Source organism: Morone saxatilis, unplaced genomic scaffold, assembly GCF_004916995.1.
Source record: "Morone saxatilis isolate NCDOM2014 unplaced genomic scaffold, NCSU_SB_2.0 Contig19, whole genome shotgun sequence".
Lineage (NCBI taxonomy): Eukaryota > Metazoa > Chordata > Actinopteri > Moronidae > Morone > Morone saxatilis.
In genome coordinates, this window is record NW_023339751.1 from 939,058 (window position 1) to 944,469 (window position 5,412).

At 33.3% G+C, this 5,412-nt stretch overlaps 1 protein-coding gene across 1 annotated transcript in view; it reads left to right on the forward strand.

Moving 5' to 3' along the window:
• smap1 (small ArfGAP 1) overlaps positions 1 to 5,412 on the forward strand; it is an 84,241-nt gene that overhangs the window by 973 nt on the left and 77,856 nt on the right. The window lies entirely within an intron of this gene.

Here is a 5,412-nt window from a genome sequence, read left to right on the forward strand (position 1 = left end):
TTTTTTTTTTTGGTTTTTTTTTAAGGCTTGTTGCATAGCGAGTTTTGGTTGCCACAGCAGATTTACTCAGGCGCGTCCACGCACACTTGGCCGTCCACAGGCCACACGCAACCTCCTCCCCTGGCCCTGGCGTGTAGGAGGGTTTATGCTGTAAAAGGGACAACAAACCCCCTAACGCATGCAGCTGCAGGCGCGACAAAAGAATGGGCATGTTATGGGGTCGGTGGAAAGGGAAGAGGAGGAAGAAGGAGGAGGAGGAGGAGGAGGAGGAGGGCTCCGTAGCACGGCCTCGGGATTCTGGATCCTTACCTCGGGTCTTTTGCTGCCAATGCTTGATCCGAAGAAGAGCCGGGTGTGGTTAGAAAAGATCCTCTACGTTTGGAGGCGGCGGGGACATCGAGCGGAATCCCATAGCGGGAGAAGCGTCCATAGGAAGCGGCGGCGGCGGCGGCGGTCGAGTCGGCGGTCAGCGGCAAACGAGCGAGCGGACGGGGGAAATATGTCTGAGTGCGGTCGTCCCTGTTCTCCTTCTGCCTGTCACCTCAGCATCTCTGTCGGTCGCTGCGGATCCGTGACGTGACGACTCTGTGATGATCGTCGAGCCTTTGCCTTGCGCGCGCGGCCCCGATTCGATCGCCCCTCGCAACAGCTCGGGCGCGCGCGTTCTTTTTCTGAGGGTCCTTTTAAAGCTCGTGCGCGCGGGTTAACGGTAACGGTCGACGCGCGAGGCTGTGCGCTTTCGCCGCAAACCGGCGTTTGAGTGTCTTTATTTTTTTTATTTTTTTTGTCACATTTTGTTTTAATGTTTTAGTATAGATACGTGGATCAATTGAAAACAGATATTTTTTAAAATAAATTAAGCGTAAAAAAAAAAACATTCGTAGTGTTGGAGGATACAGTGTAATCAGTTTGGAACGCGGCCACAGGAAAAAAAAACTTTTCGCAAAGGCCACTGGGAGGCGGCATTCAGCCAAAGATGGTGTGTGTAACTGATGGTCTACACAGCCATTAAAACAACAACAACAACAACAACAAGCATCCTCTTTGCAAAGTGGACATTTTCTATTCCTCTATTTAAATTATTTAGTTTCCTGTTTTTTTTTTATCGCACTAACCACAAAAAAAAAGCATTTAACACAAAGCTGTTAAAAAGCAGTTTTCAGTCCTGAAGATAAAGTTGCCTCGAAATATATTGCAAACAAAAGCATATGGGTGTTTAAATAAGTTAAATATGGATGCACTTAGTATTTATACACCACCAGAGCTCTGACTTGTAAATCAATTAAATGCTTAAACATCATCAGACTTTGGTTTAATCTTTATCCAAGAGCTAAAATGAATTATGGTTATTATATTAATTATTGGCTGAAATAGGCTATGCTCTAAACCACAAAGCTAAGGAAATGTGGCCCACTTAAAAAATAAATGTAAAACGTATTAGTTTATCTAATAGGAACAGTACACACATATATATAATATAATATATATATAATAACATTGCTACAATAAAAAAGAATATGAGATTACACATTTTTAATAGGTTATAAGCCTGTAGGTCGATAATGAAAATCATTATGCATTCACTATATAGTATTATCAGGTATTAAAACATGCAGCAAAGACGCACACACCATGCAAAGCAATAAATATTGATGTTAACAGAAATATGCAGTAAGCAAAACAACATTATCGAGCCGTATGCTTTGTGTCTCTACAGAAATGTTTATGTAGTGTAATGTTTATCTTTTTGTTTATCATTACATAACATCATATATATATTCCATGTACAGTTTATTCATTTTTTATCCATGAAAACTCAAACCAGCACCTTAATGTAATACACAGTATTACCTTTGTGTACCAATGCACAGTATATTACTGTGGCAGTATCTTTGTGTATTTCCAGTACATATTGAAGTCTGCTCCAACTCTCAGTTCTTTTAAATTGAGTCTTAAAATGTCTCTGTCTGCCACAGCTCTTTTTATGAGATTACACATGGGATTATTCATTCAGAATTTGCCCTGCACTGTACCTGCAAGGGATGTATTTTAAAATCTTGTTTATATATATCCTGTCATATTGCCTTCTGTTTCTTTAATATCTTGTCTTATGGGTAACATTTATGTTTAATATCGAACATCGTCCCTTACAAATAGAATGAATAAATACATGTGATTCGGCTGCAAGTTTCCTGTTGTGGTTAAAAGAGTACTGTCAGTCTATCAGTTAAATTAAATTAAATTTGCTTTATTGGCAAAGCATTAAGAAATGATAAAATTATTAAATCAAGAAAATGTTAGATAACAAAAAATGTGCATGTCAATATTTTTATTAGACATTTTATTTTATTGCAATATTACTAAATTAACAAAATAATACTGATACTTAATAATATAATAATAATAACATAATAGAAAATAATAGAATAAAAAAGAAAATAAAAATATAATAATATCAGATTAGAATAAAATATAACATAATAAGAATATTAACATAATAGAATAGAATAATAATAATAACAGTAGAGATATAAATATAATATAATAATATTATAATAATAACAGAATAGAATAAAATATTGTAATAATAATAATAATTGTTGTTGTTATTCTTATTATTCTATTCTGTTATTATTATTATTACAATATTTTATTCATTATCATTATCATAACAACAATAATAATAACAGATTATAATAAAATATAATAATAATAACAACAACAACAACAATCATAATAATACCAATAATAATAATCATAATAATAGTAGAGATATAAAATATAATATAATATATATAGAATAAAATATTGTAATAATAAGAATAATACCATTAACAGAATAGAAAATAAGAGAGTAACAACAGACAGCATTCTATCAACAAAACAGCACAAATAATAATTAATCATAAAATAATCATAACAACAATACAACAACAACAACAACAAAATTAATAATAATAATAGTAATTATAATAACAACAATAAATATAATAATAAAGTAATAATAATAATAATAACAACAACAACAGTAATTATAATAATAATAATAATATAATAATAATAATAATAATAACAGTAATTATAATAATAATAGGAATAAGAGAACAAAGAAGGAATAAATACCCCATGAAATCAGCAGGTTATTGATTAAAAACATGCTTTAAATGATTTGATCATGAATGTATTGATAACTGATGAGTTTGTAGTTCCTAACCACTTTATTGTTATTGTGTGAGACAGTAAAACAATAGTGCAAAGGATGCTGGGATAAATATTTCTGTGCATACATACAGCACTTTTACGTTTAAACGTTTAAACTGTATAAACAGAATAATGAAGGCAATAAATACTACAAGAAATCAAACATCATAGTGATATTATTATTAATAAATAAATCGATGATGTGAGGTTTTGGACCCACTGTGTTTGTACTGAGATGTTCCTTTAAAGCTGAACTGAGCAATGTTGGGATTATTCTTATTAAAAACTTAAATATTGTCATTTTGTAAAGTTTGTTCTCGAACTTCTTGCGCTTTTATTGTGGAATCGCACGGCCTGTGTTTCCGGTGTTGCGTTAAATGTCTGCCGGTAACTTGACGCGGGTTGGAGCTCGCAGGTATCGATGTCACGTCCTTCACTGCTTTATTAATGAGCGGAAAACGTGCGTGTCCCGTGCGGGCCTCCGTACTTCAGCGGGGTGTTTGTGTTTAGGTGAAGAAACAGCTGAACCTCTCTGCCCGCCAAACTCCAGTCACAAATATCAACATTTAAAATCCCTCCTGTCAGACTGTAAAATACAGTTTGATCAAAGAGTTTTTATCAATCTTTAATCAATAGTCCTCAATTCGGCCTGAATCAAATACACCGAACAGCAGTGCATTCCTATAAAATGTGACCTTTTATCATTTGCATTAATAGTTCCTAAATCAGCGATATCAGATTAAACATGAAACAAATAACGTGATAAATGTTATTAAGAAAAATGTCACATCATGATCCAAACTGTTCCTTTAACCTCAGCAGTGTATGTTTGCCTTTAAGGGATGGAGGCTGGAAATTCCTAGACTTTTGAGCGGACCTTGAACGGCTCGTATCGGGGCTACCTCCTGGATTAAAAGGCTTCTGCGTCATCTGACAGCTGTAATCTGAGTACTGCAGGTGTAATCTGAGTACTGCACCTGTAATCTGAGTACTGCAGTTCACTTTGAACCCAAATGTTTTATTGTTACAGTAACTAATAAAATAAAAAAATTAATTAAGTTAATTGAACTGATTCTGTTCAGTTAATTGATTTTACGCTCTGATTTCTCCAAACTTCATTAAAATGTGTGAACAGAATTTATCTGAAGTCACTTAAATGCTTCTTCTTTATTAGAAAAACTATTTATAATTCATTTATTATCAAAATTACAGCCAATTAATATAAAAATAAATGTGACTAACATTAAATCTCTACACTTTTCGGGGAATTATCTGAATTATTTATATAAAAACTTATATAATGATCAATAAATGATTAAATAAAAACAAAAATGTAAAAACTACACAGCATTATAATGTTTACACTTTTGTAATTATATAAAGTCAATTTAAAGAAACTGGAATTAAAATACTGAACACATTTAAATTCACTCAAACTCAACTGAGTTGTTTTTATTTTTAATTACCGTGAATTATTGACTCCAGTGTGTTTGGAGGGTTAATTTAAGTTAAATTAATTCTTTATTGAGACGTTGTCAGGTTTTACAGTGTAAAGTAATGTTTGACATAAATACATAATCTATAGTAAGTAAAGTCTTCATTAATAATATAAAAGAGTCTTTTAACTGCGTAAACACGTAAAAAGCTTCGATTGTTTTAGTGAATTCCTTGTGGATTTATTTGGTGCTTTCCCCCCCCACTTCGGACCGTACCATTACTCCATCCAATGAGGAAGACCGGTCAGATCTGGTCAAAAGCTCTGGAAAAAAATATGACACTGATTTTGAATGATGTTTTTTAGGAGAAAGGTTTTACTTTAATGAATGTTTGTTCACATTTGAGGGTTGAAGGTTCATAAGTCATTATTAATTAAAGACAAATCCACGTCAACGTTGGTCTTTCCCGGTATAAAAAGCAAAAAGTCTTCAGTTTATTTACTCAGTGTTCATTTCTAGAACTGGCGGACGATGAAACCTGTACGTTCAATTATTTAACTGAATATTTAACTTAAATAAACCTTAATAAAATTATTTGTTTAAGAGCACACAGCACATCTCACTGCTGATTCTGTTACAGAATAAATGTTTAATTAAAGTCGATATCAATTCGAGATCCACTGAAACATTTAGCAGCTTTTCTTTAATGTAAAACTCCATAATCAGACACAGAATAACAGCTGGGACAGACTTTAAACAGCGCTCAGTCATCAGT